At 47.8% G+C, this 20,679-nt stretch overlaps 55 pseudogenes; all 55 read right to left on the minus strand.

Annotated features, from left to right (window-relative positions):
* Positions 1-98: 98 nt before the first annotated feature.
* On the minus strand, positions 99-274 carry LOC143761979 (U2 spliceosomal RNA; annotated as a pseudogene).
* Positions 275-451: 177 nt separating this feature from the next.
* Positions 452-627, minus strand: LOC143818877 (U2 spliceosomal RNA; annotated as a pseudogene).
* Positions 628-804: 177 nt separating this feature from the next.
* LOC143760269 (U2 spliceosomal RNA) lies at positions 805-980 on the minus strand (annotated as a pseudogene).
* A 177-nt stretch (positions 981-1,157) lies between these two features.
* Positions 1,158-1,333, minus strand: LOC143762107 (U2 spliceosomal RNA; annotated as a pseudogene).
* A 177-nt stretch (positions 1,334-1,510) lies between these two features.
* Positions 1,511-1,686, minus strand: LOC143761834 (U2 spliceosomal RNA; annotated as a pseudogene).
* A 177-nt stretch (positions 1,687-1,863) lies between these two features.
* Positions 1,864-2,039, minus strand: LOC143762538 (U2 spliceosomal RNA; annotated as a pseudogene).
* Positions 2,040-2,216: 177 nt separating this feature from the next.
* On the minus strand, positions 2,217-2,392 carry LOC143763895 (U2 spliceosomal RNA; annotated as a pseudogene).
* Positions 2,393-2,569: 177 nt separating this feature from the next.
* On the minus strand, positions 2,570-2,745 carry LOC143761159 (U2 spliceosomal RNA; annotated as a pseudogene).
* Positions 2,746-2,922: 177 nt separating this feature from the next.
* On the minus strand, positions 2,923-3,098 carry LOC143763105 (U2 spliceosomal RNA; annotated as a pseudogene).
* A 177-nt stretch (positions 3,099-3,275) lies between these two features.
* On the minus strand, positions 3,276-3,451 carry LOC143818878 (U2 spliceosomal RNA; annotated as a pseudogene).
* A 177-nt stretch (positions 3,452-3,628) lies between these two features.
* Positions 3,629-3,804, minus strand: LOC143760318 (U2 spliceosomal RNA; annotated as a pseudogene).
* Positions 3,805-3,981: 177 nt separating this feature from the next.
* On the minus strand, positions 3,982-4,157 carry LOC143761981 (U2 spliceosomal RNA; annotated as a pseudogene).
* Positions 4,158-4,334: 177 nt separating this feature from the next.
* LOC143818879 (U2 spliceosomal RNA) lies at positions 4,335-4,510 on the minus strand (annotated as a pseudogene).
* A 177-nt stretch (positions 4,511-4,687) lies between these two features.
* LOC143760319 (U2 spliceosomal RNA) lies at positions 4,688-4,863 on the minus strand (annotated as a pseudogene).
* A 177-nt stretch (positions 4,864-5,040) lies between these two features.
* On the minus strand, positions 5,041-5,216 carry LOC143761727 (U2 spliceosomal RNA; annotated as a pseudogene).
* A 177-nt stretch (positions 5,217-5,393) lies between these two features.
* Positions 5,394-5,569, minus strand: LOC143761835 (U2 spliceosomal RNA; annotated as a pseudogene).
* A 177-nt stretch (positions 5,570-5,746) lies between these two features.
* Positions 5,747-5,922, minus strand: LOC143762549 (U2 spliceosomal RNA; annotated as a pseudogene).
* Positions 5,923-6,098: 176 nt separating this feature from the next.
* LOC143762184 (U2 spliceosomal RNA) lies at positions 6,099-6,275 on the minus strand (annotated as a pseudogene).
* Positions 6,276-6,452: 177 nt separating this feature from the next.
* Positions 6,453-6,628, minus strand: LOC143761575 (U2 spliceosomal RNA; annotated as a pseudogene).
* A 177-nt stretch (positions 6,629-6,805) lies between these two features.
* LOC143762108 (U2 spliceosomal RNA) lies at positions 6,806-6,981 on the minus strand (annotated as a pseudogene).
* A 177-nt stretch (positions 6,982-7,158) lies between these two features.
* Positions 7,159-7,334, minus strand: LOC143761836 (U2 spliceosomal RNA; annotated as a pseudogene).
* Positions 7,335-7,511: 177 nt separating this feature from the next.
* On the minus strand, positions 7,512-7,687 carry LOC143762378 (U2 spliceosomal RNA; annotated as a pseudogene).
* Positions 7,688-7,862: 175 nt separating this feature from the next.
* Positions 7,863-8,040, minus strand: LOC143818958 (U2 spliceosomal RNA; annotated as a pseudogene).
* Positions 8,041-8,217: 177 nt separating this feature from the next.
* On the minus strand, positions 8,218-8,393 carry LOC143761170 (U2 spliceosomal RNA; annotated as a pseudogene).
* A 177-nt stretch (positions 8,394-8,570) lies between these two features.
* LOC143763106 (U2 spliceosomal RNA) lies at positions 8,571-8,746 on the minus strand (annotated as a pseudogene).
* A 177-nt stretch (positions 8,747-8,923) lies between these two features.
* Positions 8,924-9,099, minus strand: LOC143762370 (U2 spliceosomal RNA; annotated as a pseudogene).
* A 177-nt stretch (positions 9,100-9,276) lies between these two features.
* On the minus strand, positions 9,277-9,451 carry LOC143762497 (U2 spliceosomal RNA; annotated as a pseudogene).
* A 177-nt stretch (positions 9,452-9,628) lies between these two features.
* LOC143761982 (U2 spliceosomal RNA) lies at positions 9,629-9,804 on the minus strand (annotated as a pseudogene).
* A 177-nt stretch (positions 9,805-9,981) lies between these two features.
* Positions 9,982-10,157, minus strand: LOC143818880 (U2 spliceosomal RNA; annotated as a pseudogene).
* Positions 10,158-10,334: 177 nt separating this feature from the next.
* On the minus strand, positions 10,335-10,510 carry LOC143760270 (U2 spliceosomal RNA; annotated as a pseudogene).
* A 177-nt stretch (positions 10,511-10,687) lies between these two features.
* LOC143762109 (U2 spliceosomal RNA) lies at positions 10,688-10,863 on the minus strand (annotated as a pseudogene).
* Positions 10,864-11,040: 177 nt separating this feature from the next.
* On the minus strand, positions 11,041-11,216 carry LOC143761837 (U2 spliceosomal RNA; annotated as a pseudogene).
* A 177-nt stretch (positions 11,217-11,393) lies between these two features.
* On the minus strand, positions 11,394-11,569 carry LOC143762560 (U2 spliceosomal RNA; annotated as a pseudogene).
* A 177-nt stretch (positions 11,570-11,746) lies between these two features.
* On the minus strand, positions 11,747-11,922 carry LOC143763906 (U2 spliceosomal RNA; annotated as a pseudogene).
* Positions 11,923-12,099: 177 nt separating this feature from the next.
* On the minus strand, positions 12,100-12,275 carry LOC143761182 (U2 spliceosomal RNA; annotated as a pseudogene).
* A 177-nt stretch (positions 12,276-12,452) lies between these two features.
* Positions 12,453-12,628, minus strand: LOC143763107 (U2 spliceosomal RNA; annotated as a pseudogene).
* A 177-nt stretch (positions 12,629-12,805) lies between these two features.
* LOC143818881 (U2 spliceosomal RNA) lies at positions 12,806-12,981 on the minus strand (annotated as a pseudogene).
* Positions 12,982-13,158: 177 nt separating this feature from the next.
* Positions 13,159-13,334, minus strand: LOC143760320 (U2 spliceosomal RNA; annotated as a pseudogene).
* A 177-nt stretch (positions 13,335-13,511) lies between these two features.
* On the minus strand, positions 13,512-13,687 carry LOC143761983 (U2 spliceosomal RNA; annotated as a pseudogene).
* A 177-nt stretch (positions 13,688-13,864) lies between these two features.
* Positions 13,865-14,040, minus strand: LOC143818883 (U2 spliceosomal RNA; annotated as a pseudogene).
* A 177-nt stretch (positions 14,041-14,217) lies between these two features.
* On the minus strand, positions 14,218-14,393 carry LOC143760321 (U2 spliceosomal RNA; annotated as a pseudogene).
* A 177-nt stretch (positions 14,394-14,570) lies between these two features.
* Positions 14,571-14,746, minus strand: LOC143761728 (U2 spliceosomal RNA; annotated as a pseudogene).
* A 177-nt stretch (positions 14,747-14,923) lies between these two features.
* On the minus strand, positions 14,924-15,099 carry LOC143761839 (U2 spliceosomal RNA; annotated as a pseudogene).
* Positions 15,100-15,276: 177 nt separating this feature from the next.
* On the minus strand, positions 15,277-15,452 carry LOC143762571 (U2 spliceosomal RNA; annotated as a pseudogene).
* Positions 15,453-15,629: 177 nt separating this feature from the next.
* LOC143763081 (U2 spliceosomal RNA) lies at positions 15,630-15,805 on the minus strand (annotated as a pseudogene).
* Positions 15,806-15,982: 177 nt separating this feature from the next.
* Positions 15,983-16,158, minus strand: LOC143759841 (U2 spliceosomal RNA; annotated as a pseudogene).
* Positions 16,159-16,335: 177 nt separating this feature from the next.
* LOC143760322 (U2 spliceosomal RNA) lies at positions 16,336-16,511 on the minus strand (annotated as a pseudogene).
* Positions 16,512-16,688: 177 nt separating this feature from the next.
* LOC143761984 (U2 spliceosomal RNA) lies at positions 16,689-16,864 on the minus strand (annotated as a pseudogene).
* Positions 16,865-17,041: 177 nt separating this feature from the next.
* LOC143818885 (U2 spliceosomal RNA) lies at positions 17,042-17,217 on the minus strand (annotated as a pseudogene).
* A 177-nt stretch (positions 17,218-17,394) lies between these two features.
* Positions 17,395-17,570, minus strand: LOC143760400 (U2 spliceosomal RNA; annotated as a pseudogene).
* Positions 17,571-17,745: 175 nt separating this feature from the next.
* LOC143759443 (U2 spliceosomal RNA) lies at positions 17,746-17,923 on the minus strand (annotated as a pseudogene).
* A 177-nt stretch (positions 17,924-18,100) lies between these two features.
* Positions 18,101-18,276, minus strand: LOC143760714 (U2 spliceosomal RNA; annotated as a pseudogene).
* Positions 18,277-18,451: 175 nt separating this feature from the next.
* On the minus strand, positions 18,452-18,629 carry LOC143759385 (U2 spliceosomal RNA; annotated as a pseudogene).
* Positions 18,630-18,805: 176 nt separating this feature from the next.
* On the minus strand, positions 18,806-18,982 carry LOC143762241 (U2 spliceosomal RNA; annotated as a pseudogene).
* A 177-nt stretch (positions 18,983-19,159) lies between these two features.
* On the minus strand, positions 19,160-19,335 carry LOC143761302 (U2 spliceosomal RNA; annotated as a pseudogene).
* Positions 19,336-20,679: the final 1,344 nt, after the last annotated feature.

Raw genomic sequence — 20,679 nt, forward strand, 5'->3', positions numbered from 1 at the left:
GCAGGGAAGACATTTTCCAGAAACTCTGGAAGTTCTGTAGATGATAGTTCTGCGGTGTGCGTGTGTTCAAGCTGTGCACAACGCGTTTTGAATCTGCATAACCACACCCTCCATCCCCATTGTGACAGCACGTGAAGGTTCCGTGCGACAAAGCAAGCTCCATTTCCAGCTCCCTATTCCAAAAATCTATTTAATATATGGTCCCCAAATAGGGGACATATCAGATAAGAGCAGACACTACGCTTGATCTTGAGCCATTTGGCCAAGAAGCGATGATCAGAAATGGTTTGCCACTTGGGCCGCACCAAGGCCTACAACCGAAACCCACTGTGGAGACATAGCAAAAGATTGCCGCAGGGAAGACATTTTCCAGAAACTCTGGAAGCTCTGTCGATGACAGTTCTGCGGTGTGCGTGTGTTCAAGCTGTGCACAACGCGTTTTGAATCTGCATAACCACACCCTCCATCCCCATTGTGACAGCACATGAAGGTTCCGTGCGACAAAGCAAGCTCCATTTCCAGCTCCCTATTCCAAAAATCTATTTAATATATGGTCCCCAAATAGGGGACGTATCAGATAAGAACAGACACTACGCTTGATCTTGAGCCATTTGGCCGAGAAGCGATGATCAGAAATGGTTTGCCACTTGGGCCGCACCAAGGCCTACAACCGAAACCCACTGTGGAGACATAGCAAAAGATTGCCGCAGGGAAGACATTTTCCAGAAACTCTGGAAGTTCTGTAGATGATAGTTCTGCGGTGTGCGTGTGTTCAAGCTGTGCACAACACGTTTTGAATCTGCATAACCACACCCTCCATCCCCATTGTGACAGCACGTGAAGGTTCCGTGCGACAAAGCAAGCTCCATTTCCAACTCCCTATTCCAAAAATCTATTTAATATATGGTCCCCAAATAGGGGACGTATCAGATAAGAACAGACACTACGCTTGATCTTGAGCCATTTGGCCGAGAAGCGATGATCAGAAATGGTTTGCCAATTGGGCCGCACCAAGGCCTACAACCGAAACCCACTGTGGAGACATAGCAAAAGATTGCCGCAGGGAAGACATTTTCCAGAAACTCTGGAAGCTCTGTAGATGACAGTTCTGCGGTGTGCATGTGTTCAAGCTGTGCACAACGCGTTTTGAATCTGCATAACCACACCCTCCATCCCCATTGTGACAGCACGTGAAGGTTCCGTGCGACAAAGCAAGCTCCATTGCCAGCTCCCTATTCCAAAAATCCATTTAATATATGGTCCCCAAATAGGGGACGTATCAGATAAGAACAGACTCTACGCTTGATCTTGAGCCATTTGGCCGAGAAGCGATGATCAGAAATGGTTTGCCATTTGGGCCGCACCAAGGCCTACAACCGAAACCCACTGTGGAGACATAGCAAAAGATTGCCGCAGGGAAGACATTTTCCAGAAACTCTGGAAGCTCTGTAGATGACAGTTCTGCGGTGTGCGTGTGTTCAAGCTGTGCACAACGCGTTTTGAATCTGCATAACCACACCCTCCATCCCCATTGTGACAGCACGTGAAGGTTCCGTGCGACAAAGCAAGCTCCATTTCCAGCATCCTATTCCAAAAATCCATTTAATATATGGTCCCCAAATAGGGGACGTATCAGATAAGAACAGACTCTACGCTTGATCTTGAGCCATTTGGCCGAGAAGCGATGATCAGAAATGGTTTGCCACTTGGGCCGCACCAAGGCCTACAACCGAAACCCACTGTGGAGACTTAGCAAAAGATTGCCGCAGGGAAGACATTTTCCAGAAACTCTGGAAGCTCTGTAGATGACAGTTCTGCGGTGTGCGTGTGTTCAAGCTGTGCACAAAGCGTTTCGAATCTGCATAACCACACCCTCCATCCCCATTGTGACAGCACGTGAAGGTTCAGTGTGACAAAGCAAGCTCCATTTCCAGCTCCCTATTCCAAAAATCCATTTAATATATGGTCCCCAAATAGGGGACGTATCAGATAAGAACAGACACTACGCTTGATCTTGAGCCATTTGGCCGAGAAGCGATGATCAGAAATGGTTTGCCACTTGGGCCGCACCAAGGCCTACAACCGAAACCCACTGTGGAGACATAGCAAAAGATTGCCGCAGGGAAGACATTTTCCAGAAACTCTGGAAGCTCTGTCGATGACAGTTCTGTGGTGTGCGTGTGTTCAAGCTGTGCACAACGCGTTTTGAATCTGCATAACCACACCCTCCATCCCCATTGTGACAGCACGTGAAGGTTCCGTGCGACGAAGCAAGCTCCATTTCCAGCTCCCTATTCCAAAAATCCATTTAATATATGGTCCCCAAATAGGGGACGTATCAGATAAGAACAGACACTACGCTTGATCTTGAGCCATTTGGCCGAGAAGCGATGATCAGAAATGGTTTGCCACTTGGGCCACACCAAGGCCTACAACCGAAACCCACTGTGGAGACATAGCAAAAGATTGCCGCAGGGAAGACATTTTCCAGAAACTCTGGAAGCTCTGTAGATGACAGTTCTGCGGTGTGCGTGTGTTCAAGCTGTGCACAACGCGTTTTGAATCTGCATAACCACACCCTCCATCCCCATTGTGACAGCACGTGAAGGTTCCGTGCGACAAAGCAAGCTCCATTTCCAGCTCCCTATTCCAAAAATCTATTTAATATATGGTCCCCAAATAGGGGACGTATCAGATAAGAACAGACACTACACTTGATCTTGAGCCATTTGGCCGAGAAGCGATGATCAGAAATGGTTTGCCACTTGGGCCGCACCAAGGCCTACAACCGAAACCCACTGTGGAGACATAGCAAAAGATTGCCGCAGGGAAGACATTTTCCAAAAACTCTGGAAGCTCTGTAGATGACAGTTCTGCGGTGTGCGTGTGTTCAAGCTGTGCACAACGCGTTTTGAATCTGCATAACCACACCCTCCATCCCCATTGTGACAGCACGTGAAGGTTCCGTGTGACAAAGCAAGCTCCATTTCCAGCTCCCTATTCCAAAAATCCATTTAATATATGGTCCCCAAATAGGGGACGTATCAGATAAGAACAGACACTACGCTTAAACTTGAGCCATTTGGCCGAGAAGCGATGATCAGAAATGGGTTGCCACTTGGGCCGCACCAAGGCCTAAAACCGAAACCCACTGTGGAGACATAGCAAAAGATTGCTGCAGGGAAGACATTTTCCAGAAACTCTGGAAGCTCTGTCGATGACAGTTCTGCGGTGTGCGTGTGTTCAAGCTGTGCACAACGCGTTTTGAATCTGCATAACCACACCCTCCATCCCCATTGTGACAGCACATGAAGGTTCCGTGCGACAAAGCAAGCTCCATTTCCAGCTCCCTATTCCAAAAATCTATTTAATATATGGTCCCCAAATAGGGGACGTATCAGATAAGAACAGACACTACGCTTGATCTTGAGCCATTTGGCCGAGAAGCGATGATCAGAAATGGTTTGCCACTTGGGCCGCACCAAGGCCTACAACCGAAACCCACTGTGGAGACATAGCAAAAGATTGCCGCAGGGAAGACATTTTCCAGAAACTCTGGAAGTTCTGTAGATGATAGTTCTGCGGTGTGCGTGTGTTCAAGCTGTGCACAACGCGTTTTGAATCTGCATAACCACACCCTCCATCCCCATTGTGACAGCACGTGAAGGTTCCGTGCGACAAAGCAAGCTCCATTTCCAACTCCCTATTCCAAAAATCTATTTAATATATGGTCCCCAAATAGGGGACGTATCAGATAAGAACAGACACTACGCTTGATCTTGAGCCATTTGGCCGAGAAGCGATGATCAGAAATGGTTTGCCACTTGGGCCGCACCAAGGCCTACAACCGAAACCCACTGTGGAGACATAGCAAAAGATTGCCGCAGGGAAGACATTTTCCAGAAACTCTGGAAGTTCTGTAGATGATAGTTCTGCGGTGTGCGTGTGTTCAAGCTGTGCACAACGCGTTTTGAATCTGCATAACCACACCCTCCATCCCCATTGTGACAGCACGTGAAGGTTCCGTGCGACAAAGCAAGCTCCATTTCCAGCTCCCTATTCCAAAAATCTATTTAATATATGGTCCCCAAATAGGGGACATATCAGATAAGAGCAGACACTACGCTTGATCTTGAGCCATTTGGCCAAGAAGCGATGATCAGAAATGGTTTGCCACTTGGGCCGCACCAAGGCCTACAACCGAAACCCACTGTGGAGACATAGCAAAAGATTGCCGCAGGGAAGACATTTTCCAGAAACTCTGGAAGCTCTGTCGATGACAGTTCTGCGGTGTGCGTGTGTTCAAGCTGTGCACAACGCGTTTTGAATCTGCATAACCACACCCTCCATCCCCATTGTGACAGCACATGAAGGTTCCGTGCGACAAAGCAAGCTCCATTTCCAGCTCCCTATTCCAAAAATCTATTTAATATATGGTCCCCAAATAGGGGACGTATCAGATAAGAACAGACACTACGCTTGATCTTGAGCCATTTGGCCGAGAAGCGATGATCAGAAATGGTTTGCCACTTGGGCCGCACCAAGGCCTACAACCGAAACCCACTGTGGAGACATAGCAAAAGATTGCCGCAGGGAAGACATTTTCCAGAAACTCTGGAAGTTCTGTATATGATAGTTCTGCGGTGTGCGTGTGTTCAAGCTGTGCACAACGCGTTTTGAATCTGCATAACCACACCCTCCATCCCCATTGTGACAGCACGTGAAGGTTCCGTGCGACAAAGCAAGCTCCATTTCCAACTCCCTATTCCAAAAATCTATTTAATATATGGTCCCCAAATAGGGGACGTATCAGATAAGAACAGACACTACGCTTGATCTTGAGCCATTTGGCCGAGAAGCGATGATCAGAAATGGTTTGCCAATTGGGCCGCACCAAGGCCTACAACCGAAACCCACTGTGGAGACATAGCAAAAGATTGCCGCAGGGAAGACATTTTCCAGAAACTCTGGAAGCTCTGTAGATGACAGTTCTGCGGTGTGCATGTGTTCAAGCTGTGCACAACGCGTTTTGAATCTGCATAACCACACCCTCCATCCCCATTGTGACAGCACGTGAAGGTTCTGTGCGACAAAGCAAGCTCCATTGCCAGCTCCCTATTCCAAAAATCCATTTAATATATGGTCCCCAAATAGGGGACGTATCAGATAAGAACAGACTCTACGCTTGATCTTGAGCCATTTGGCCGAGAAGCGATGATCAGAAATGGTTTGCCATTTGGGCCGCACCAAGGCCTACAACCGAAACCCACTGTGGAGACATAGCAAAAGATTGCCGCAGGGAAGACATTTTCCAGAAACTCTGGAAGCTCTGTAGATGACAGTTCTGCGGTGTGCGTGTGTTCAAGCTGTGCACAACGCGTTTTGAATCTGCATAACCACACCCTCCATCCCCATTGTGACAGCACGTGAAGGTTCCGTGCGACAAAGCAAGCTCCATTTCCAGCATCCTATTCCAAAAATCCATTTAATATATGGTCCCCAAATAGGGGACGTATCAGATAAGAACAGACTCTACGCTTGATCTTGAGCCATTTGGCCGAGAAGCGATGATCAGAAATGGTTTGCCACTTGGGCCGCACCAAGGCCTACAACCGAAACCCACTGTGGAGACTTAGCAAAAGATTGCCGCAGGGAAGACATTTTCCAGAAACTCTGGAAGCTCTGTAGATGACAGTTCTGCGGTGTGCGTGTGTTCAAGCTGTGCACAAAGCGTTTCGAATCTGCATAACCACACCCTCCATCCCCATTGTGACAGCACGTGAAGGTTCAGTGTGACAAAGCAAGCTCCATTTCCAGCTCCCTATTCCAAAAATCCATTTAATATATGGTCCCCAAATAGGGGACGTATCAGATAAGAACAGACACTACGCTTGATCTTGAGCCATTTGGCCGAGAAGCGATGATCAGAAATGGTGTGCCACTTGGGCCGCACCAAGGCCTACAACCGAAACCCACTGTGGAGACATAGCAAAAGATTGCCGCAGGGAAGACATTTTCCAGAAACTCTGGAAGCTCTGTAGATGACAGTTCTGCGGTGTGCGTGTGTTCAAGCTGTGCACAAAGCGTTTCGAATCTGCATAACCACACCCTCCATCCCCATTGTGACAGCAAGTGAAGGTTCCGTGCGACAAAGCAAGCTCCATTTCCAGTTCCCTATTCCAAAAATCTATTTAATATATGGTCCCCAAATAGGGTACGTATCAGATAAGAACAGACACTACGCTTGATCTTGAGCCATTTGGCCGAGAAGCGATGATGAGAAATGGTTTGCCACTTGGGCCGCACCAAGGCCTACAACCGAAACCCACTGTGGAGACATAGCAAAAGATTGCCGCAGGGAAGACATTTTCCAGAAACTCTGGAAGCTCTGTAGATGACAGTTCTGCGGTGTGCGTGTGTTCAAGCTGTGCACAACGCGTTTTGAATCTGCATAACCACACCCTCCATCCCCATTGTGACAGCACGTGAAGGTTCCGTGCGACAAAGCAAGCTCCATTTCCAGCTCCCTATTCCAAAAATCCATTTAATATATGGTCCCCAAATAGGGGACGTATCAGATAAGAACAGACTCTACGCTTGATCTTGAGCCATTTGGCCGAGAAGCGATGATCAGAAATGGTTTGCCACTTGGGCCGCACCAAGGCCTACAACCGAAACCCACTGTGGAGACATAGCAAAAGATTGCCGCAGGGAAGACATTTTCCAGAAACTTTGGAAGCTCTGTAGATGACAGTTCTGCGGTGTGCGTGTGTTCAAGCTGTATACAACGCGTTTCGAATCTGCATAACCACACCCTCCATCCCCATTGTGACAGCACGTGAAGGTTCCGTGCGACAAAGCAAGCTCCATTGCCAGCTCCCTATTCCAAAAATCCATTTAATATATGGTCCCCAAATAGGGGACGTATCAGATAAGAACAGACTCTACGCTTGATCTTGAGCCATTTGGCCGAGAAGCGATGATCAGAAATGGTTTGCCATTTGGGCCGCACCAAGGCCTACAACCGAAACCCACTGTGGAGACATAGCAAAAGATTGCCGCAGGGAAGACATTTTCCAGAAACTCTGGAAGCTCTGTAGATGACAGTTCTGCGGTGTGCGTGTGTTCAAGCTGTGCACAACGCGTTTTGAATCTGCATAACCACACCCTCCATCCCCATTGTGACAGCACGTGAAGGTTCCGTGCGACAAAGCAAGCTCCATTTCCAGCATCCTATTCCAAAAATCCATTTAATATATGGTCCCCAAATAGGGGACGTATCAGATAAGAACAGACTCTACGCTTGATCTTGAGCCATTTGGCCGAGAAGCGATGATCAGAAATGGTTTGCCACTTGGGCCGCACCAAGGCCTACAACCGAAACCCACAGTGGAGACTTAGCAAAAGATTGCCGCAGGGAAGACATTTTCCAGAAACTCTGGAAGCTCTGTAGATGACAGTTCTGCGGTGTGCGTGTGTTCAAGCTGTGCACAACGCGTTTCGAATCTGCATAACCACACCCTCCATCCCCATTGTGACAGCACGTGAAGGTTCCGTGTGACAAAGCAAGCTCCATTTCCAGCTCCCTATTCCAAAAATCCATTTATTATATGGTCCCCAAATAGGGGACGTATCAGATAAGAACAGACACTACGCTTGATCTTGAGCCATTTGGCCGAGAAGCGATGATCAGAAATGGTTTGCCACTTGGGCCGCACCAAGGCCTACAACCGAAACCCACTGTGGAGACATAGCAAAAGATTGCCGCAGGGAAGACATTTTCCAGAAACTCTGGAAGCTCTGTCGATGACAGTTCTGTGGTGTGCGTGTGTTCAAGCTGTGCACAACGCGTTTTGAATCTGCATAACCACACTCTCCATCCCCATTGTGACAGCACGTGAAGGTTCCGTGCGACAAAGCAAGCTCCATTTCCAGCTCCCTATTCCAAAAATCCATTTAATATATGGTCCCCAAATAGGGGACGTATCAGATAAGAACAGACACTACGCTTGATCTTGAGCCATTTGGCCGAGAAGCGATGATCAGAAATGGTTTGCCACTTGGGCCACACCAAGGCCTACAACCGAAACCCACTGTGGAGACATAGCAAAAGATTGCCGCAGGGAAGACATTTTCCAGAAACTCTGGAAGCTCTGTAGATGACAGTTCTGCGGTTTGCGTGTGTTCAAGCTGTGCACAACGCGTTTTGAATCTGCATAACCACACCCTCCATCCCCATTGTGACAGCACGTGAAGGTTCCGTGCGACAAAGCAAGCTCCATTTCCAGCTCCCTATTCCAAAAATCTATTTAATATATGGTCCCCAAATAGGGGACGTATCAGATAAGAACAGACACTACACTTGATCTTGAGCCATTTGGCCGAGAAGCGATGATCAGAAATGGTTTGCCACTTGGGCCGCACCAAGGCCTACAACCGAAACCCACTGTGGAGACATAGCAAAAGATTGCCGCAGGGAAGACATTTTCCAAAAACTCTGGAAGCTCTGTAGATGACAGTTCTGCGGTGTGCGTGTGTTCAAGCTGTGCACAACGCGTTTTGAATCTGCATAACCACACCCTCCATCCCCATTGTGACAGCACGTGAAGGTTCCGTGTGACAAAGCAAGCTCCATTTCCAGCTCCCTATTCCAAAAATCCATTTAATATATGGTCCCCAAATAGGGGACGTATCAGATAAGAACAGACACTACGCTTAAACTTGAGCCATTTGGCCGAGAAGCGATGATCAGAAATGGGTTGCCACTTGGGCCGCACCAAGGCCTAAAACCGAAACCCACTGTGGAGACATAGCAAAAGATTGCTGCAGGGAAGACATTTTCCAGAAACTCTGGAAGCTCTGTCGATGACAGTTCTGCGGTGTGCGTGTGTTCAAGCTGTGCACAACGCGTTTTGAATCTGCATAACCACACCCTCCATCCCCATTGTGACAGCACATGAAGGTTCCGTGCGGCAAAGCAAGCTCCATTTCCAGCTCCCTATTCCAAAAATCTATTTAATATATGGTCCCCAAATAGGGGACGTATCAGATAAGAACAGACACTACGCTTGATCTTGAGCCATTTGGCCGAGAAGCGATGATCAGAAATGGTTTGCCACTTGGGCCGCACCAAGGCCTACAACCGAAACCCACTGTGGAGACATAGCAAAAGATTGCCGCAGGGAAGACATTTTCCAGAAACTCTGGAAGTTCTGTAGATGATAGTTCTGCGGTGTGCGTGTGTTCAAGCTGTGCACAACGCGTTTTGAATCTGCATAACCACACCCTCCATCCCCATTGTGACAGCACGTGAAGGTTCCGTGCGACAAAGCAAGCTCCATTTCCAACTCCCTATTCCAAAAATCTATTTAATATATGGTCCCCAAATAGGGACGTATCAGATAAGAACAGACACTACGCTTGATCTTGAGCCATTTGGCCGAGAAGCGATGATCAGAAATGGTTTGCCACTTGGGCCGCACCAAGGCCTACAACCGAAACCCACTGTGGAGACATAGCAAAAGATTGCCGCAGGGAAGACATTTTCCAGAAACTCTGGAAGTTCTGTAGATGATAGTTCTGCGGTGTGCGTGTGTTCAAGCTGTGCACAACGCGTTTTGAATCTGCATAACCACACCCTCCATCCCCATTGTGACAGCACGTGAAGGTTCCGTGCGACAAAGCAAGCTCCATTTCCAGCTCCCTATTCCAAAAATCTATTTAATATATGGTCCCCAAATAGGGGACATATCAGATAAGAGCAGACACTACGCTTGATCTTGAGCCATTTGGCCAAGAAGCGATGATCAGAAATGGTTTGCCACTTGGGCCGCACCAAGGCCTACAACCGAAACCCACTGTGGAGACATAGCAAAAGATTGCCGCAGGGAAGACATTTTCCAGAAACTCTGGAAGCTCTGTCGATGACAGTTCTGCGGTGTGCGTGTGTTCAAGCTGTGCACAACGCGTTTTGAATCTGCATAACCACACCCTCCATCCCCATTGTGACAGCACATGAAGGTTCCGTGCGACAAAGCAAGCTCCATTTCCAGCTCCCTATTCCAAAAATCTATTTAATATATGGTCCCCAAATAGGGGACGTATCAGATAAGAACAGACACTACGCTTGATCTTGAGCCATTTGGCCGAGAAGCGATGATCAGAAATGGTTTGCCACTTGGGCCGCACCAAGGCCTACAACCGAAACCCACTGTGGAGACATAGCAAAAGATTGCCGCAGGGAAGACATTTTCCAGAAACTCTGGAAGTTCTGTAGATGATAGTTCTGCGGTGTGCGTGTGTTCAAGCTGTGCACAACACGTTTTGAATCTGCATAACCACACCCTCCATCCCCATTGTGACAGCACGTGAAGGTTCCGTGCGACAAAGCAAGCTCCATTTCCAACTCCCTATTCCAAAAATCTATTTAATATATGGTCCCCAAATAGGGGACGTATCAGATAAGAACAGACACTACGCTTGATCTTGAGCCATTTGGCCGAGAAGCGATGATCAGAAATGGTTTGCCAATTGGGCCGCACCAAGGCCTACAACCGAAACCCACTGTGGAGACATAGCAAAAGATTGCCGCAGGGAAGACATTTTCCAGAAACTCTGGAAGCTCTGTAGATGACAGTTCTGCGGTGTGCATGTGTTCAAGCTGTGCACAACGCGTTTTGAATCTGCATAACCACACCCTCCATCCCCATTGTGACAGCACGTGAAGGTTCCGTGCGACAAAGCAAGCTCCATTGCCAGCTCCCTATTCCAAAAATCCATTTAATATATGGTCCCCAAATAGGGGACGTATCAGATAAGAACAGACTCTACGCTTGATCTTGAGCCATTTGGCCGAGAAGCGATGATCAGAAATGGTTTGCCATTTGGGCCGCACCAAGGCCTACAACCGAAACCCACTGTGGAGACATAGCAAAAGATTGCCGCAGGGAAGACATTTTCCAGAAACTCTGGAAGCTCTGTAGATGACAGTTCTGCGGTGTGCGTGTGTTCAAGCTGTGCACAACGCGTTTTGAATCTGCATAACCACACCCTCCATCCCCATTGTGACAGCACGTGAAGGTTCCGTGCGACAAAGCAAGCTCCATTTCCAGCATCCTATTCCAAAAATCCATTTAATATATGGTCCCCAAATAGGGGACGTATCAGATAAGAACAGACTCTACGCTTGATCTTGAGCCATTTGGCCGAGAAGCGATGATCAGAAATGGTTTGCCACTTGGGCCGCACCAAGGCCTACAACCGAAACCCACTGTGGAGACTTAGCAAAAGATTGCCGCAGGGAAGACATTTTCCAGAAACTCTGGAAGCTCTGTAGATGACAGTTCTGCGGTGTGCGTGTGTTCAAGCTGTGCACAAAGCGTTTCGAATCTGCATAACCACACCCTCCATCCCCATTGTGACAGCACGTGAAGGTTCAGTGTGACAAAGCAAGCTCCATTTCCAGCTCCCTATTCCAAAAATCCATTTAATATATGGTCCCCAAATAGGGGACGTATCAGATAAGAACAGACACTACGCTTGATCTTGAGCCATTTGGCCGAGAAGCGATGATCAGAAATGGTTTGCCACTTGGGCCGCACCAAGGCCTACAACCGAAACCCACTGTGGAGACATAGCAAAAGATTGCCGCAGGGAAGACATTTTCCAGAAACTCTGGAAGCTCTGTCGATGACAGTTCTGTGGTGTGCGTGTGTTCAAGCTGTGCACAACGCGTTTTGAATCTGCATAACCACACCCTCCATCCCCATTGTGACAGCACGTGAAGGTTCCGTGCGACGAAGCAAGCTCCATTTCCAGCTCCCTATTCCAAAAATCCATTTAATATATGGTCCCCAAATAGGGGACGTATCAGATAAGAACAGACACTACGCTTGATCTTGAGCCATTTGGCCGAGAAGCGATGATCAGAAATGGTTTGCCACTTGGGCCACACCAAGGCCTACAACCGAAACCCACTGTGGAGACATAGCAAAAGATTGCCGCAGGGAAGACATTTTCCAGAAACTCTGGAAGCTCTGTAGATGACAGTTCTGCGGTGTGCGTGTGTTCAAGCTGTGCACAACGCGTTTTGAATCTGCATAACCACACCCTCCATCCCCATTGTGACAGCACGTGAAGGTTCCGTGCGACAAAGCAAGCTCCATTTCCAGCTCCCTATTCCAAAAATCTATTTAATATATGGTCCCCAAATAGGGGACGTATCAGATAAGAACAGACACTACACTTGATCTTGAGCCATTTGGCCGAGAAGCGATGATCAGAAATGGTTTGCCACTTGGGCCGCACCAAGGCCTACAACCGAAACCCACTGTGGAGACATAGCAAAAGATTGCCGCAGGGAAGACATTTTCCAAAAACTCTGGAAGCTCTGTAGATGACAGTTCTGCGGTGTGCGTGTGTTCAAGCTGTGCACAACGCGTTTTGAATCTGCATAACCACACCCTCCATCCCCATTGTGACAGCACGTGAAGGTTCCGTGTGACAAAGCAAGCTCCATTTCCAGCTCCCTATTCCAAAAATCCATTTAATATATGGTCCCCAAATAGGGGACGTATCAGATAAGAACAGACACTACGCTTAAACTTGAGCCATTTGGCCGAGAAGCGATGATCAGAAATGGGTTGCCACTTGGGCCGCACCAAGGCCTAAAACCGAAACCCACTGTGGAGACATAGCAAAAGATTGCTGCAGGGAAGACATTTTCCAGAAACTCTGGAAGCTCTGTCGATGACAGTTCTGCGGTGTGCGTGTGTTCAAGCTGTGCACAACGCGTTTTGAATCTGCATAACCACACCCTCCATCCCCATTGTGACAGCACATGAAGGTTCCGTGCGACAAAGCAAGCTCCATTTCCAGCTCCCTATTCCAAAAATCTATTTAATATATGGTCCCCAAATAGGGGACGTATCAGATAAGAACAGACACTACGCTTGATCTTGAGCCATTTGGCCGAGAAGCGATGATCAGAAATGGTTTGCCACTTGGGCCGCACCAAGGCCTACAACCGAAACCCACTGTGGAGACATAGCAAAAGATTGCCGCAGGGAAGACATTTTCCAGAAACTCTGGAAGTTCTGTAGATGATAGTTCTGCGGTGTGCGTGTGTTCAAGCTGTGCACAACGCGTTTTGAATCTGCATAACCACACCCTCCATCCCCATTGTGACAGCACGTGAAGGTTCCGTGCGACAAAGCAAGCTCCATTTCCAACTCCCTATTCCAAAAATCTATTTAATATATGGTCCCCAAATAGGGGACGTATCAGATAAGAACAGACACTACGCTTGATCTTGAGCCATTTGGCCGAGAAGCGATGATCAGAAATGGTTTGCCACTTGGGCCGCACCAAGGCCTACAACCGAAACCCACTGTGGAGACATAGCAAAAGATTGCCGCAGGGAAGACATTTTCCAGAAACTCTGGAAGTTCTGTAGATGATAGTTCTGCGGTGTGCGTGTGTTCAAGCTGTGCACAACGCGTTTTGAATCTGCATAACCACACCCTCCATCCCCATTGTGACAGCACGTGAAGGTTCCGTGCGACAAAGCAAGCTCCATTTCCAGCTCCCTATTCCAAAAATCTATTTAATATATGGTCCCCAAATAGGGGACATATCAGATAAGAGCAGACACTACGCTTGATCTTGAGCCATTTGGCCAAGAAGCGATGATCAGAAATGGTTTGCCACTTGGGCCGCACCAAGGCCTACAACCGAAACCCACTGTGGAGACATAGCAAAAGATTGCCGCAGGGAAGACATTTTCCAGAAACTCTGGAAGCTCTGTCGATGACAGTTCTGCGGTGTGCGTGTGTTCAAGCTGTGCACAACGCGTTTTGAATCTGCATAACCACACCCTCCATCCCCATTGTGACAGCACATGAAGGTTCCGTGCGACAAAGCAAGCTCCATTTCCAGCTCCCTATTCCAAAAATCTATTTAATATATGGTCCCCAAATAGGGGACGTATCAGATAAGAACAGACACTACGCTTGATCTTGAGCCATTTGGCCGAGAAGCGATGATCAGAAATGGTTTGCCACTTGGGCCGCACCAAGGCCTACAACCGAAACCCACTGTGGAGACATAGCAAAAGATTGCCGCAGGGAAGACATTTTCCAGAAACTCTGGAAGTTCTGTATATGATAGTTCTGCGGTGTGCGTGTGTTCAAGCTGTGCACAACGCGTTTTGAATCTGCATAACCACACCCTCCATCCCCATTGTGACAGCACGTGAAGGTTCCGTGCGACAAAGCAAGCTCCATTTCCAACTCCCTATTCCAAAAATCTATTTAATATATGGTCCCCAAATAGGGGACGTATCAGATAAGAACAGACACTACGCTTGATCTTGAGCCATTTGGCCGAGAAGCGATGATCAGAAATGGTTTGCCAATTGGGCCGCACCAAGGCCTACAACCGAAACCCACTGTGGAGACATAGCAAAAGATTGCCGCAGGGAAGACATTTTCCAGAAACTCTGGAAGCTCTGTAGATGACAGTTCTGCGGTGTGCATGTGTTCAAGCTGTGCACAACGCGTTTTGAATCTGCATAACCACACCCTCCATCCCCATTGTGACAGCACGTGAAGGTTCTGTGCGACAAAGCAAGCTCCATTGCCAGCTCCCTATTCCAAAAATCCATTTAATATATGGTCCCCAAATAGGGGACGTATCAGATAAGAACAGACTCTACGCTTGATCTTGAGCCATTTGGCCGAGAAGCGATGATCAGAAATGGTTTGCCATTTGGGCCGCACCAAGGCCTACAACCGAAACCCACTGTGGAGACATAGCAAAAGATTGCCGCAGGGAAGACATTTTCCAGAAACTCTGGAAGCTCTGTAGATGACAGTTCTGCGGTGTGCGTGTGTTCAAGCTGTGCACAACGCGTTTTGAATCTGCATAACCACACCCTCCATCCCCATTGTGACAGCACGTGAAGGTTCCGTGCGACAAAGCAAGCTCCATTTCCAGCATCCTATTCCAAAAATCCATTTAATATATGGTCCCCAAATAGGGGACGTATCAGATAAGAACAGACTCTACGCTTGATCTTGAGCCATTTGGCCGAGAAGCGATGATCAGAAATGGTTTGCCACTTGGGCCGCACCAAGGCCTACAACCGAAACCCACTGTGGAGACTTAGCAAAAGATTGCCGCAGGGAAGACATTTTCCAGAAACTCTGGAAGCTCTGTAGATGACAGTTCTGCGGTGTGCGTGTGTTCAAGCTGTGCACAAAGCGTTTCGAATCTGCATAACCACACCCTCCATCCCCATTGTGACAGCACGTGAAGGTTCAGTGTGACAAAGCAAGCTCCATTTCCAGCTCCCTATTCCAAAAATCCATTTAATATATGGTCCCCAAATAGGGGACGTATCAGATAAGAACAGACACTACGCTTGATCTTGAGCCATTTGGCCGAGAAGCGATGATCAGAAATGGTTTGCCACTTGGGCCGCACCAAGGCCTACAACCGAAACCCACTGTGGAGACATAGCAAAAGATTGCCGCAGGGAAGACATTTTCCAGAAACTCTGGAAGCTCTGTCGATGACAGTTCTGTGGTGTGCGTGTGTTCAAGCTGTGCACAACGCGTTTTGAATCTGCATAACCACACCCTCCATCCCCATTGTGACAGCACGTGAAGGTTCAGTGCGACGAAGCAAGCTCCATTTCCAGCTCCCTATTCCAAAAATCCATTTAATATATGGTCCCCAAATAGGGGACGTATCAGATAAGAACAGACACTACGCTTGATCTTGTGCCATTTGGCCGAGAAGCGATGATCAGAAATGGTTTGTCACTTGGGCCACACCAAGGCCTACAACCGAAACCCACTGTGGAGACATAGCAAAAGATTGCCGCAGGGAAGACATTTTCCAGAAACTCTGGAAGCTCTGTAGATGACAGTTCTGCGGTGTGCGTGTGTTCAAGCTGTGCACAACGCGTTTTGAATCTGCATAACCACACCCTCCATCCCCATTGTGACAGCACATGAAGGTTCCGTGCGACAAAGCAAGCTCCATTTCCAGCTCCCTATTCCAAAAATCTATTTAATATATGGTCCCCAAATAGGGGACGTATCAGATAAGAACAGACACTACACTTGATCTTGAGCCATTTGGCCGAGAAGCGATGATCAGAAATGGTTTGCCACTTGGTCCACACCAAGGCCTACAACCGAAACCCACTGTGGAGACATAGCAAAAGATTGCCGCAGGGAAGACATTTTCCAGAAACTCTGGAAGTTCTGTAGATGATAGTTCTGCGGTGTGCGTGTGTTCAAGCTGTGCACAACGTGTTTTGAATCTGCATAACCACACCCTCCATCCCCATTGTGACAGCACGTGAAGGTTCCGTGCGACAAAGCAAGCTCCATTTCCAACTCCCTATTCCAAAAATCTATTTAATATATGGTCCCCAAATAGGGGACGTATCAGATAAGAACAGACACTACGCTTGATCTTGAGCCATTTGGCCGAGAAGCGATGATCAGAAATGGTTTGCCACTTGGGCCGCACCAAGGCCTACAACCGAAACCCACTGTGGAGACATAGCAAAAGATTGCCGCAGGGAAGACATTTTCCAGAAACTCTGGAAGTTCTGTAGATGATAGTTCTGCGGTGTGCGTGTGTTCAAGCTGTGCACAACGCGTTTTGAATCTGCATAACCACACCCTCCATCCCCATTGTGACAGCACGTGAAGGTTCCGTGCGACAAAGCAAGCTCCATTTCCAGCTCCCTATTCCAAAAATCTATTTAATATATGGTCCCCAAATAGGGGACATATCAGATAAGAGCAGACACTACGCTTGATCTTGAGCCATTTGGCCAAGAAGCGATGATCAGAAATGGTTTGCCACTTGGGCCGCACCAAGGCCTACAACCGAAACCCACTGTGGAGACATAGCAAAAGATTGCCGCAGGGAAGACATTTTCCAGAAACTCTGGAAGCTCTGTCGATGACAGTTCTGCGGTGTGCGTGTGTTCAAGCTGTGCACAACGCGTTTTGAATCTGCATAACCACACCCTCCATCCCCATTGTGACAGCACATGAAGGTTCCGTGCGACAAAGCAAGCTCCATTTCCAGCTCCCTATTCCAAAAATCTATTTAATATATGGTCCCCAAATAGGGGACGTATCAGATAAGAACAGACACTACGCTTGATCTTGAGCCATTTGGCCGAGAAGCGATGATCAGAAATGGTTTGCCACTTGGGCCGCACCAAGGCCTACAACCGAAACCCACTGTGGAGACATAGCAAAAGATTGCCGCAGGGAAGACATTTTCCAGAAACTCTGGAAGTTCTGTAGATGATAGTTCTGCGGTGTGCGTGTGTTCAAGCTGTATACAACGCGTTTTGAATCTGCATAACCACACCCTCCATCCCCATTGTGACAGCACGTGAAGGTTCCGTGCGACAAAGCAAGCTCCATTTCCAACTCCCTATTCCAAAAATCTATTTAATATATGGTCCCCAAATAGGGGACGTATCAGATAAGAACAGACACTACGCTTGATCTTGAGCCATTTGGCCGAGAAGCGATGATCAGAAATGGTTTGCCACTTGGGCCGCACCAAGGCCTACAACCGAAACCCACTGTGGAGACATAGCAAAAGATTGCCGCAGGGAAGACATTTTCCAGAAACTCTGGAAGCTCTGTCGATGACAGTTCTGCGGTGTGCGTGTGTTCAAGCTGTGCACAACGCGTTTTGAATCTGCATAACCACACCCTCCATCCCCATTGTGACAGCATGTGAAGGTTCCGTCCGACGAAGCAAGCTCCATTTCCAGCTCCGTATTCCAAAAATCCATTTAATATATGGTCCCCAAATAGGGGACGTATCAGATAAGAACAGACACTACGCTTGATCTTGAGCCATTTGGCCGAGAAGCGATGATCAGAAATGGTTTGCCACTTAGGCCTCACCAAGGCCTACAACCGTAACCCACTGTGGAGACATAGCAAAAGATTGCCGCAGGGAAGACATTTTCCAGAAACCCTGGAAGCTCTGTAGATGACAGTTCTGCGGTGTGCGTGTGTTCAAGCTGTGGACAACGCATTTTGAATCTGCATAACCACACCCTCCATCCCCATTGTGACAGCACGTGAAGGTTCCGTGCGACAAAGCAAGCTCCATTTCCAGCTCCCTATTCCAAAAATCTATTTAATATATGGTCCCCAAATAGGGGACGTATCAGATAAGAACAGACACTACGCTTGATCTTGAGCCATTTGGCCGAGAAACGATGATCAGAAATGGTTTGCCACTTGGGCCGCACCAAGGCCTACAACCGAAACCCACTGTGGAGACATAGCAAAAGATTGCCGCAGGGAAGACATTTTCCAGAAACTCTGGAAGCTTTGTCGATGACAGTTCTGCGGTGTGCGTGTGTTCAAGCTGTGCACAACGCGTTTTGAATCTGCATAATCACACCCTCCATCCCCATTGTGACAGCACGTGAAGGTTCCGTGCGACAAAGCAAGCTCCATTTCCAGCTCCCTATTCCAAAAATCCATTTAATATATGGTCCCCAAATAGGGGACGTATCAGATAAGAACAGACACTACGCTTGATCTTGAGCCATTTGGCCGAGAAGCGATGATCAGAAATGGTGTGCCATTTGGGCCGCACCAAGGCCTACAACCGAAACCCACTGTTGAGACATAGCAAAAGATTGCCGCAGGGAAGACATTTTCCAGAAACTCTGGAAGTTCTGTAGATGACAGTTCTGCGGTGTGCGTGTGTTCAAGCTGTGCACAACGCGTTTTGAATCTGCATAACCACACCCTCCATCCCCATTGTGACAGCAAGTGAAGGTTCCGTGCGACAAAGCAAGCTCCATTTCCAGTTCCCTATTCCAAAAATCTATTTAATATATGGTCCCCAAATAGGGTACGTATCAGATAAGAACAGACACTACGCTTGATCTTGAGCCATTTGGCCGAGAAGCGATGATCAGAAATGGTTTGCCACTTGGGCCGCACCAAGGCCTACAACCGAAACCCACTGTGGAGACATAGCAAAAGATTGCCGCAGGGAAGACATTTTCCAGAAACTCTGGAAGCTCTGTAGATGACAGTTCTGCGGTGTGCGTGTGTTCAAGCTGTGCACAACGCATTTTGAATCTGCATAACCACACCCTCCATCCCCATTGTGACAGCACGTGAAGGTTCCATGCGACAAAGCAAGCTCCATTTCCAGCTCCCTATTCCAAAAATCTATTTAATATATGGTCCCCAAATAGGGGACGTATCAGATAAGAACAGACACTACGCTTGATCTTGAGCCATTTGGCCGAGAAGCGATGATCAGAAATGGTTTGCCACTTGGGCCGCACCAAGGCCTACAACCGAAACTGTTGTGAATTCGCTTTTTGCTCCCTCTAGTGGTTACTAGTTTTTTGACTCTGGTTTTTCTGTCATTCCTTTTATCCGCACCTGGGTCGTTAGTTAGGGGTGTTGCTATTTAAGCTCCCTGGACCTTCAGTTCAATGCCTGGCAACGTAGTTATCAGAGCTAGTCTGCTGTGCTCTTGTCTACTGATCCTGGTTCCAGTTATATCAGCTAAGTCTGCCTTTTTGCTTTTTGCTTTTTGTTTTGGTTTTGTATTTTTGTCCAGCTTGTTCCAAATCTATATCCTGATCTTTGCTGGAAGCTCTAGGGGGCTGGTGTTCTCCCCCCGGACCGTTAGACGGTTCGGGGGTTCTTGAATTTCCAGTGTGGATTTTGATAGGGTTTTTGTTGACCATATAAGTTACCTTTCTTTATTCTGCTATCAGTAAGCGGGCCTCTCTGTGCTAAACCTGGTTCATTTCTGTGTTTGTCATTTCCTCTTACCTCACCGTTATTATTTGTGGGGGGGCTTCTATCCAGCTTTGGGGTTCCCTTCTCTGGAGGCAAGAAAGGTCTTTGTTTTTCCTCTACTAGGGGTAGTTAGATTCTCCGGCTGGAGCGTGTCATCTAGAATCATCGTAGGAATGATCCCCGGCTACTTCTAGTGTTGGCGTTAGGAGTAGATATATGGTCAACCCAGTTACCACTGCCCTATGAGCTGGTTTTTTGTATTCTGCAGACTTCCACGTTCCTCTGAGACCCTCGCCATTGGGGTCATAACAGTTTGCCAGGCCAGTATTAAATGTTTAATGCATTGCAGAAGAGGGATTATAAGAAAGAAGATTCTGAGTTTTGTTTTTTTTTTTCCTTCTTCCCCTTTACCTCAGAGTGGCTATGCTTGCTGCAGACATGAATGTCCAGACCTTGATTACAAGTGTGGACCAGCTGGCTACTCGTGTGCAGGGCATACAAGACTATGTTATCAGAAATCCTAGGTCAGAACCTAAAATACCGATTCCTGAACTGTTTTCCGGAGACAGGTTTAAGTTTAGGAATTTCGTGAATAATTGTAAATTGTTTTTGTCCCTGAGACCCTGTTCATCTGGAGACGCTGCTCAGCAAGTAAAAATTGTTATTTCGTTCTTACGGGGCGACCCTCAGGATTGGGCGTTTTCGCTGGCGCCAGGAGATCCGGCATTGGCTGATATTGATGCGTTTTTTCTGGCGCTCGGTTTGCTTTATGAGGAACCCAATCTTGAGATTCAGGCAGAAAAGGCCTTGCTGGCTATGTCTCAGGGACAGGACGAGGCTGAAGTGT

This window comes from Ranitomeya variabilis, chromosome 3 (genome assembly GCF_051348905.1).
Source record: "Ranitomeya variabilis isolate aRanVar5 chromosome 3, aRanVar5.hap1, whole genome shotgun sequence".
Classification (NCBI taxonomy): Eukaryota; Metazoa; Chordata; class Amphibia; order Anura; family Dendrobatidae; genus Ranitomeya; species Ranitomeya variabilis.